The sequence below is a fragment of the Piliocolobus tephrosceles genome, chromosome 5, assembly GCF_002776525.5.
Source record: "Piliocolobus tephrosceles isolate RC106 chromosome 5, ASM277652v3, whole genome shotgun sequence".
In the NCBI taxonomy this organism is placed as follows: Eukaryota; Metazoa; Chordata; class Mammalia; order Primates; family Cercopithecidae; genus Piliocolobus; species Piliocolobus tephrosceles.
The window spans coordinates 108,745,261-108,757,166 of record NC_045438.1 but is presented as its reverse complement, the minus strand read 5'-3'; the positions used below and the strand labels follow the sequence as shown (position 1 = coordinate 108,757,166).

The 11,906-nt window shown below is 44.2% G+C and overlaps 1 pseudogene; it reads left to right on the top strand.

Annotated features, from left to right (window-relative positions):
* Positions 1-6,899: 6,899 nt before the first annotated feature.
* Positions 6,900-7,819, top strand: LOC111549754 (annotated as a pseudogene).
* Positions 7,820-11,906: the final 4,087 nt, after the last annotated feature.

Genomic DNA, 11,906 nt, shown 5'->3' with positions numbered 1-11,906 from the left:
GGAGAATTGCTTGAACCCAGGAGGTGGAGGTTGCAGTGAGCCAAGATTGCACCACTGCACTGTAGCCTAAGCAACAGAGCAAGACTCCATTTCAGAAAAAAAGAAGTTGTAACCTTTGGGCCAGGTGCGGTGGCTCACATCTGTAATCCCAGCACTTTATGAGGCCAAAGCCATCAGACCACCTGAGGTCAGGAGTTCGAGACCAGCCTGGCCAACATGGTGAAACCACGTCTCTACTAAAAATTCAAAAAGAAAGAAAGAAAGAAAGAAGTTGAGACAAAATTAATGAGTGGCAACCCAACAAAAAGGAAGCTGGAGCAGTAAATACCCAAAACCCATTCCCCTCTCATTATCAGATCTCCACAGGTGCCTTCCACTTGCCAAACCCAACTTAAAACCAGACGGGAAGGAAGCCTTTGGGAAAGTTCATAAATGTCAGCCTCTCAGGAAAACAAAGCAGAGTGAAGAAAGAGGAAAAGGTACATCATGAGAAAGAAACAGAAAATATCAAGCACACTCTGGGTTAAAAGAGTTCCATAGGAGCTTTTCCCTGTTATCTCTTCTTTGCCAAAGAAACTTCTCTCCTTAAAAAAGCAGTTTTCACATTCATTAACTTCATGTATTCAGGAGCAGGATGTACACAATTAATGGTTTCTCTGCTATCAGCAGCAATAACAAAATTATCATGTGCCTCGAGCCATTTTATCAAGGACAGAAAGCCCTGACCCACCACGGAGATGCCATCTGAGTCAGATGACATTGGCTGTGCAGGTGCAGATACAAGAAGATAAGTGTGGCATCAAAGGAACACAGCCTGAGGCCAACCAAGATTGGACAACAAAATGAGATTTGCAGAGAAACTGAACTCTGTTCAATCAACCTTGTTCAGCCAAAGAGAAGATTCCATTAAGGCTTGAGGATAGAGAAAATTGAAGTTTACTGAGCACCAATTCTGTCAAGTTTTGCATGTGTTAATCCATTTTAAGAAAACTATAAAACTCGGGGGCCGGGCGCGGTGGCTCAAGCCTGTAATCCCAGCACTTTGGGAGGCCGAGACGGGCGGATCACGAGGTCAGGAGTTCGAGACCATCCTGGCTAACACGGTGAAACCCCGTCTCTACTAAAAAATACAAAAAAGCTAGCCGGGCGAGGTGGCTGGCACCTGTAGACCCAGCTACTCGGGAGGCTGAGGCAGGAGAATGGCATAAACCAGGGAGGCGGAGCTTGCAGTGAGCTGAGATCCAGCCACTGCACTCCAGCCCGAGGGACAGAGCGAGACTCCGTCTTCAAAAAAAAAAAAAAAAAGAAAGAAAACTATAAAACTCTATATAAAAGCTAGTTGTTATTTTCCTATCCTTAACACACATGATAAAAGATGTTTGATGAATACTAACAGTGATAAGTAAAGTTACAGAAAGAACTGAGCGGACACATCTCCCAGCTTCCACCTTTGCCCCTCACCCACCCACCCAAAGTCTGTTATCCATACAACAGCTGAAATAATTTTTTTTAAATTGTATGCTTAAAAAGCTCTAATAATTCCCTTTATATTTTCAATAAAATCCAAACCTTACCAACCAACAAAGCCTCATCAGAATTTTCCAAACTGTGAATCATGGCTCATTCATGGGTCATGAAATTAATTTAGTGTGTCACACTCAGTATCTTCTTAAAAATAAAATCAAATTGAATTGAATATTTAATATTGAATTGAATAAAATTAAAATATTAGAATGCATAGCAAATAAAAATAGTAAATGTTTCACAAAAGTTTTCTTTCAGTTTTAAGAATAGGTATGTGATTATAGTATAAAAAAGTATTTCTTTGAGTCATCATCCAACTTTTAAAAAAGTAAAGAAAAACCACTGTTGCCACTTCCTGACTTCATCACTAATCTCTGTCCTCTGGCTCACTCTGCTCCAGCCACACTCCTCTTTTTTGTGTTTTTTTAAATCCTTGACTGGAGCACTTTCCTCCAAAACCCACAAAGTTCACACCTTACTCTCTTCAGGTTCAAATGTCACATTCCCTGGAAGACCACCTCATATAAAGTGGCCCTACCACTATCTTCAGTCTCTTTTTCCTTATATCGTTTTATTTTTCTTCAAAGCTTTTATTAGCAGATGAAATACTATGTACTTCTGTCTCTCTACTAAAGTGTAAACTTTATGAGAGCAGGGACTTTATTGTATTCACTACTGTAGCTCCAAGTCTAGGACAATGCTTAGCACATAGTAGGGACTCAAAAAATTACTGGTATATCCATTGGATGGATTGGTGAGTGGATGATGGAGAATAATGGACAGATGGATGGATAGATAAAGGAATAGCATGGTCCCTAGGAAATAAGATGCTTAGAGGATCCTGAAGCTAACAAAGGAACCAGTTTTCTGCTTGCCCCGCCCCTCCACCTGTTCTACAGCTTCCTACTCAACCCCATACACATACATATATACATGCGTATCTCCCTCATGGCTCTGCCTACTGCTAAAATCAAGAAAGGTTTTTGGCCAGGTGAAGCTCCAGCCAGTGGTAGTGGGGAAATGAGTATGGAGTGAGTATCTATATATCTGCTTTGGCCTGCCTAGATTGAACACACGCAGAGTGTTCCTATAGGCCTTCAGTCTAGCCAGGCCAAAACAGATATGTAGATACTCACTCCTTACTCTCTGTAGAAGGATCTCTCGTCTACAGATTTGGGCAACTCACTTTAAAAGCTGTAGCCAGCAAAAGCCTTCACTGTGATCAGCAAGAACCCCCAACTATTTCAGATCCTTGGCTCTAACTTTCACGTCTTCACAGTTCTCAGACTCATTTCAGCCTGCCTTATCCACAAATCCAATCTTATTCCAAACTTCTTTTTTTTTTTTTTTTTGAGACAGAGTTTTGCTCTTGCTGCCCAGGCTGGAGTGCAATGTTGCAATCTCAGTTCACTGCAACCTCCACCTCCTGGGTTCAAGCAATTCTCCCGCCTCAGCCTCCTGAGTAGCTGGGATTACAGGCATGTGCTACCACGCCCAACTAACTTTGTATTTTTAGTAGAGATGAGGTTTCTCCATGTTGGTCAGGCTGGTCTCAAACTCCTGACCTCAGGTGATCTGCCTGCCTTGGCCTCCCAAAGTGCTGGGATTACAGGCGTGAGCCACCGCGCCCAGCCCCAAACTTTGTTTTTTACCTCAGTAGTCCCATTAAGTACATTGACTAAATGGATAATTTTTAGTTAAGTACATTGATTACACCTGTGGCAATTTTTAAATAATTCTTTTTTGTTTTTGTTTTTTGAGATGGAGTCTTCCTCTGTTGCCCAGGCTGGAGTGCAGCAGCATGATCTCGGCTCACTGCAAATTCTACCTCCTGGGTTCAAGTAATTCTCATGCCTCAGCCTCCTGAGTAGCTGGGATTATAGGCACCGCCACCAAGCCCAGCTACTTTTTGTATTTTTATAGAGATGGGTTTTTACCATGTTGGCCAGCCTGGTCTCAATCTTCTGACCTCAGGTGATCCACCTGCCTCACCTCTTAAAGTGCTAGGATTATAGGCATGAGCCACCACCACACCTGGCCAAAATGTTGCTTTTCTAAAACAATTATATAGCATTGGTTATTAACAACACATTACCTCAAAACCAACTGTTTTCAAAATAAATGAATGGATTCATTTCATTTGCAAGTATAGTGGCTGTGGTGACCAGGAACCCTATACCCCCAGCTTTGCTACATGTTTACCCTCTACATTGCCTTCATAGAATCCTGCCTGTCCTTGAGAGCAAGAAGGCAATTGCCACCATTCCCCAGACAGCAAGGCTCAGAATTAACACAAAGGCAGAGAGTGAATTGTCCCAGATTCAGGGCACACTTATTGGGTTTGGACACCCAAGAGCTCTACAGAGTTCTGAAGAATAAAAAGATATTCTTAGAGGCTGGGCGGAGTGGCTCACGCCTGTAATCCCAACACTTTGGGAGGCCGAGGTAGGTGGATTGCTTTAGTTCAGGAGTTTGAGACCAGCCTGGGCTAAACGGTGAAACCCCATCTCGACAAAAAGTACAGAAAAATAGCTGGGCATGGTGGTAAATGCCTGTAATCCCAGCTACTTGGGAGGCTGAGGCAGGAGAATCACTTGAACCCAGGAGGTGGAGGTTGCAGTGAGCCAACATCGCACCACTGCACTCCAGCCTAGGCAACAGAGCAAGGCTCCATCAAGAAAGAAGAAAGAAAGAGAAGGAAGAGAAAGGAAGGGGAAGGGAGGAGAGGGGAGGGGAGGGGATGGGAAGGGAAGGGAGGGAAGGGGAGGGGAAGGGAAGGCAAAAAGGAAGGAAAAGAAAAAGGAAGGAAAAAGAAAAAGAAGGAAGGAAGGAGAGAAGGAAGGGAGGGAGGGAGGGAAGAAAGGAAAGGAAAAAAGGAAATAACAAAAAAGAAACTGCACCAAAATACCATTTTTTTTCCTCCAATCAAATTGTCAGAGATCTAAACATTTGCTATCTCATTCTTCATGACTGAGCCTAATACGTGTCTCCTGGCAGACTGGAGCTTCTTGCTCTCTATTGCTTTGCATTTCCCACAGTATACAATGCATAATAGGGTCCTAATAAATATTTCTTTCTAGTCATATTTTGTTTTGTTTTGTTTTGTTTTTGTTTTTGTGAGAGAGTCTCACTCTCTCGCCCAGGATGGACCACTGTGCCCAGCCTTAATAAATGTTTCTTGAGTTGACTTTAGTGAAGAAAAGGAACTCAAAGCCCTGTTAATTGTAGAAGCCATAGCAGGATTCTATAATGCTTGCTGGAGTCAAAATGTATTTGTTCAAATTCCAGAAATCCTAAAAACATTTTTCCTCCGATAATAATTAGTACAGGCTGGACGCAGTGGCTCAAGCCTGTAATCCCAGCACTTTGGGAGGCTGAGGTGGGAGGATTTGAGGTCAGGAGTTCCAGACCAGCCTAGCCAACACAGTAAAACCCCATTTCTACTAAAAATACAAAAATGAGCCAGGTGTGGTGGCAGGCACCTATAATCCCAGCTACTCGGGAGGCTGAAGCAGGAGAATCCTTGAACTCCGGAGGCGGAGGTTGCAGTGAGCCGAGATCACGCCACTGCACTCCAGCTTGGGTGACACAGTGAGACTCCATCTCAAAAAAGCAAACAAAAAAAAGAATTAGTATAATAACCCACTCATCCCCCCCCTAAATCTAATCTCTTTCCCTACTCTAATCTCTGTCCACACTGTCATGAAAATTACTTTTTAAAATCTCACAGTTCATTAGGTCTACATTGTACTAAAGACTATTTGGCATTGCTTACATAGTATGAGTATATATGTATATAATTCAAAAGAAACTACTTTAGGGTTGGGCATGGTGGCTCACGTCTGTAATCCCAGCACTTTGGGAGGCCGAGGTGGGTGGATCACTTGAGGTCAAGTTTGAGACCAGCCTGGCCTACACGGTGAAACCCTGTCTCTACGAAAAATACAAAAATTAGTTGGGCATGGTGGTGCGAGCCCATAATCCAAGCTACTGAGAGGTGGAGGGCGCAGTGATCCCAGATCGTGCCACTGCACTCCGGCCTGGGTCACACCACTGCACTCCAGCCTGGGCGACAGAGCATGATTCTGTCTCAGGAAAAAAAAAGAAAGAAAGAAAGAAAAAAAGGAAAGAAAAGAAACTTTTTTTATTTTTTAATTTCATGCCTGTAGAATAAAGTCTGAAGTATGGGACATGAGGTCATTTTACATTCTTGTTCCAGTCTTTCCAGGCACATCTCCTGCCACTGCCTTCCAATCACTCTTGTCCTCCACCTCTTCTCAATTCTATTTCCCCCATTCTATTTTGTTTCCCAGACTAAATATGCATGTTCACATCTCTAATTATTTGGAATTCCCTCTGGTAGAAAAGCTGTCCCTTTAAGTCCCACTCCACTGCACCATTTGTCAAAGCTCTACTCTTCTTTAAGATCCAATTCAAATATTTAATCTTCTCTCTATATAAACATATTCCAGTGTGGTCAGAATGTATCATCCATTCTTTTATGTTTCCATAGCCCTTTATTTATACTTCTCTTCTAGCTTTGAAATCTCTGCCTCTTTGTTCATTGTGCTTATTTTTCATTTATTCAACATTCATTAATTCAAAAAATATGTATTGAGTGTCTACTATATTCTAGGTGCTGGTATATGTTTTAAAAGACAAACATAGGTTCCTCCACCACTCAAACAGTCTTCTAAGTCCTCATGGAGTTCAGATTCTATTTGTGAGTAAGTTCTGACTTTTTCGGATGTCGGTATTGATAGGGACAGCAGATAGCCAAGGGTCCCTGGGAAAACCCTACCTGCCTTCAAGCCTAAAACCAGACTGCTGGTTCCAGATGAAGCCCGTCCTTTCTCGACTGATTTTCTCTGCATAATGTCCACCTAAGCCCTGGGAGGACAGGGTGGAGCCTCGAGAAGTTCAGGCCATTTGCAGGTGGAGGAGCCCAGCCTCCTCAGTTCCTGTGTGGTGCCTTGGGATTCAGTCTGTGAGGCGGGAAACCTGCTATCAAGACTCTTTCTCACTTGGCGGAGAATTCCTCTTTCTTTTTTAACTTTTCACCCAATAAACCCTACAATGTGTCTGTGTGCCTAAATTTTCCCGCTCGTGTGTTGAGAACTCAGTTTTTCTGCAATAGCATCACCTTCCCCAGTAGCAAACACAATTTCCTTCCTGTATAGAGCAGGCACTCTACAGCTATGACTGCCTGTTTCTCCTTTCCCTAGATACCTGTTTCTCTGCAATTAAGGTGTAGGCGCAGAGGGCTCAGGCGTGGTGGGTTGCGAGGGGGCCCCGCTGAACTGACCAGCGGCATTTCAGCTCCTTTCCCTTGCCCATGGGAACCCCGGAGCCAGGTCACCTCAGCCAGCTTCACCATGACCAAGGCAGGCAGCGAAGGCGGGAACCTCCGCCACTAGCTGGACTGCAACGAACTGGACCTGAGCCTCAGCGGCCTGAATGAAGTCCCGGTCAAGGAACTGGCTGCCCTTCCAAAGACCACCACGCTGGATCTGTCTTGTAATAAACTGACTATTCTACCGTCGGATTTCTGTGGCCTCACACACCTGGCGAAGCTACACCTTAGAAAGAACAACCCGTAGCAGCTGCCGGCGGCCTCTGGTCATTTGGTCAACCTCCAGGACCTGGCTCTCCTCAACAACAGGCTGCTCACCTGTCTGTCAGCTTTGCTCAGCTCCAGAACCTGAAGTGGCTGGACCTGAAGGATAACCTCTGGATCCCAGCCTGGCCAAGGTGGCAGGCGACTGCTTGGGTGGGAGAAGCCGTGGAAAGAGTGTGCAAACAAGGAGTCACACACAGCACAGGAAGGCCGTGCAGGCAGACCAGGAGTGGGAGAGGCAGCGGGGCTGGAAGTAGAAGGAGAGGCAGAGGAGAAGCTGAGGTCAAGCAGGCAGCTAAGGAAGCTCAGGAGAGGGAACTGCGGAAGCGGGAGAAGGCGGAAGAGAAGGAGCGCGGGAGAAACGAGTATGATGCCCTCAAAGCAGCCAAGCGGGAACAGGAGATGAAACCTAAGACGGAAACAAATCAGGCACCGAAATCTAAGTCCGACTCCTGCCCCCGCAAGCCACTCCCCGGGAAGCACACTCATTCCTGGGCTGTGCTGAGGCTGCTGCTGCTGCTGCTTTGTGCCTTGGAAGGGCTGGTTGCTTGTCCGGTGACATAGCCGCAGCAGCAGCCCCTCTGCACCAGCGTGAACACCATCTACGACAATGCAGTCCAGGGTCTGCACCGCCATGAGATCCTCCAGTGGGTCCTCCAGACCAACTCTCAGCAGTGAGCTTGTCCCCAGCACCTGCTGCCTCCCAGCCTTGGAGCTTGGATTCCTATGGAACTGGGCTCTGCTAGATATAAACTGTTTTTAGCATCAGACCTATCTGCCATAATCAAATGGCTGCAGATTGGTACTTGAGACCTCCTCTTTGTAGGACTTCTTCGTTCCTTAGTCAGGGTTTCCGGTTTCTGGGTGGAATGAGGAGAAATGGGAGGTGGGGGTGGGGGTGGGGGACAGTTACCTGCATGCCTAAAGGAATAGGCCCGGGGGTCGGGAGAAAGAAAACATAGCCATTTCTAGTTGTTACACAACTGTGTAAACACTCGTTTCTACTAAATGGTCAGCTGTCACCAAAAAAAAAAAAAAAAGTGTAATGAGACCTTTATGAAATATGCCAATATGGTATGGGAATTATCTAACTACTTTGAAGGAATCTAAGTAATTAAAAAAAAAAATACCACTGCCCTAACTAATAGCAGTTAACCAACTCATGATAGTAGTCACCCAGAGAATTTTTTATCATCTAGAAATAATGGCTTGTTTCATCATTGGATTATGATGCCTCCCGAGTCTTTATTATGCACCAGGCACTGTCTGAGAGCTTTTAGTATTCACTCATTTAATCTTCTCAACAACTCTAAATAGTATGTTATCTCTTTAAAAAAAAAATAGATATGGAAACAGAAAGACAAGTTAAATTCCTTGCCCAAGATCACACAACTGGTAAGGGATGGAGCTGGCATTTGAACTCAGGTAGGCTAACTTCAAATTCCATGTTCTTCTCCACTACACATTAATGATGTAGACAGTGAAAATCTCTCCCAGTGTGTGATAGCCTAAAATCATTGATAGATGATTACAAATGCAAGAAGACTGTTACACAAGTGGTTATAATTTCTGTTAGGCTCTTTACATGTAAGGAATAGAGATGTATTCAGTTTGCCCCAAGTAGTGTAACATGAGGAGGAATAGCAATACAAGCTAACGCACACATGGAACTCAGGGAAAGCAGGAATCACTTAGAATCTGCCCCACAGAGCCAGAAACTAGAAGGCCATTCAGATTTTTAAACTTCCCTAGGGACCTGAGAAGCAGGACTTTAAGAATTTTTCTTACTCTAACATTCCACTGTTAACATATCTGCTCCTGTCTGACCCCTTCTCTTACTGTTATCAATTAGTTTTCTTTTCATTCTTCTCAGTTAAATCCCTGAGAAGAATCTGGTTGGATCAGCACAAAAATATTTAGATGGAGCCTTTTTTCCCAGGCCCACTCCTGAAGGACTAGCATGCCATGGCTGACTGTGCTTGAGTCCAATTCCCTCTCTAGTCAATCAACGCAAGGCTGGAAGGAGGGAAAGGACGAGGTCACTTTGTCCAAAACAGATGAGCTGATGCAAGGTTTGGGCGTGGGTAGCTTCCATGGGAAAGTGCCATGTGCGGGGCAGACACTCTTGTAGAAGAATCCCATAGTCAGGCGCGGTGGCTCTTGCCTGAGTCTCAGCACTTTGGGAGGCCGAGGTGGGTGGATCACCTGAGGTCAGGAGTTAGAGACCAGCCTGATCAACGTGGTGAAACCCCATCTCTACTAAAAATACAAAAATTAGCTGGGTGTGGTAGCAGGTGCCTGCAATCCCAGCTACTCAGGAGGCTGAGGCAAGAGAATCCTTGTACCTGGGAGGCAGAGGTGGCAGTGAGCAGAGATCGCATCACCGCATTCCAGCCAGGGTGACAGATGGAAACTCCGTCTCAAAAATTAAAAAAAAAAAAAAGAATCTCACGCCGGTCAGGCACAGTGGCTCACGCCTGTAATCTCAGCACTTTGGGAGGCCGAGGCGGGTACATCACTTGAGGTCAGGAGCTTGCAACCAGCGTGGTCAACATGGCGAAACCCATCTCTACTAAAAATACAAAAACTAGCCAGCATTGTGGCAGGTGCTTGTAGTCCCAGCTACTTGGGAGGCTGAGGCACAAGAATCGCTTGAACCTGGAAGGCGGAGGTTGCAGTGAGCAGAGATGCTGCCACTGCACTCCAGCCTGGGTGACAGAACAAGACCCTATCTCGAAAAAGAAAAAAGAATCTCATGGCTTGTATAAGAATTAAGAATGTGTGGTCATTACCTTCAATATCAGCATAGATTTAGACTCTTAAGTTTATAATAAAATACTTAATATGTTTGGAAACTTTATAAACTCTCATCTGAATTACTACAATTGCCTGCCAACTGTGTTCTTCTGTCCATCCTAGATTCCTTATCATCTATTCTCCATTCACACTACACCCATCGTGATCCTTCTGAAGAAGTACCTCAGACATCTCAACCCCCGCTCTCACCACCCCATGACCTCTCCATCATCATACTCCAAGTAAAAGCATCTTGACAGTGGCCTACAAAGTGTACATGATCGGCCAGGTGTGGTGGCTCACGCCTGTAATCCCAGCACTTTGGACGGCCAAGGCAGGCAGATTACTCAAAATCAGGAGTTCGAGACCAGCCCAGCCAATACGGTGAAACCTCACCTCTACTAAAAATACAAAAATTAGCTGGACCATGGTAGCACATTGAGGCACAAGAATCACTTGAACCTGAAAGGTGGAGGTTGCTGTGAGCAGAGATCAGCCACTGCACTCCAGCCTGGGTGACAGAGTGAGACTCTATCTCAAAAAAAAAAAAAAAAAAAAAGGTGTACACGATGGCATGCCCTCTCACCTCACTGACTGGATTGCCTCCCCATTGCTCTGCCCAGGAAATGGGCCTTCTCACAGTTTCTCAAACATACCAGGCACATTCCCACCCCCACAGCTTAATCTATCTCCCTCTACCCTGCCATAATACTTAAGAACTGCACACCCTATATCATTTATTAATTTATTATGCTTATTTTCTACCTCCTTCTGCTAGAATATAAGTTTCATGAGGTCAAGGATTTTGTTTACTAATGTATCCTCTTAAGTAGAACAGCACCAAGCACATAGTATGTACCCAATACAATGTTTGTTGAGTGAATAAATTTGCCATCAGTTACGTAAGGCATTATCATTCTATTTCCTAACCTATGAGTTTTGAAAGATTTCTGACATGACCTTGAGCTTTTCAATTCATGCTGTCTGTTAAGTTGATGTGAGTTGGCGGTCTTATTTGACCCAAGAAAAATTTCAGTATGGTTGAAAAAGTTAAGTACGGCCAGGAGCAGTGGCTCATGCCTGTAATCCCAGCACTTTGGGAGGCTGAGGCGGGCAGATCGCCTGAGGTTGGGAGTTCGAGACCACCTGCCCAACATGGAGAAATCCCATCTCTACTAAAAATGCAAAATGACCCAGGGGTGGTAGCGGGAGTCTGTAATCCCAGCTACTCAGGAGGCTGAGGCAGGAGAATCACTTAAACCCAGGAGACGGAGGTTGCAGTGAGCCGAGACCGTGCCATTGCACTCCAGCCTGGGCAACAAGAGTGAAACATCATCTCAAAAATATAAAAAATAACAAAAGTTAAGTTCAACAAGAATGACTTTTGCATTGGATAGTAGTTAACAGCAAAACAAGTTTGTTTGTTCATGTTTGGAAATCTTGCTAAACTAATGCAGACTCTGCTGTCAATGTGCTTCATGATAGCAGCCTTTCTGTTTTTATAAACAGTTGTGGAATGGAGTATCTGCCAAATGTGAGGGCTGGCATGTGTCTACCTCAATAAAGTTCTGCCTTTTTTGACATCTATTGTGATCACTCAGGACCCTTTTTAATTTATGTTTAGAGTCTCAGCTGCATGTTTAGGTTGGGTTGCCAGAACCCTGACTGCCAAATAAGCAGTGTTGCTATATTTAGAAATGAAATAGTAGTCTACAAAATAGAATATCGGGTATTGTTATCCTACTTGGCTCTATGTTACTGGGATTAACTTGGGATTTTTAAAAATTAGTAATATGTATATGAAATAACTATTTTGAATCTCTTACTAAAGATGAAAATTTATGTCTAGCAAGATTTACTGTCCAGGTAAACACAATCTTTATAGTGTTCTTATATCTATTTCCCTGTTAATCTGTACTAATGGCCATAAGGAGTCAAAATAACTGTTAGCATCCTATTCATTTTTCAT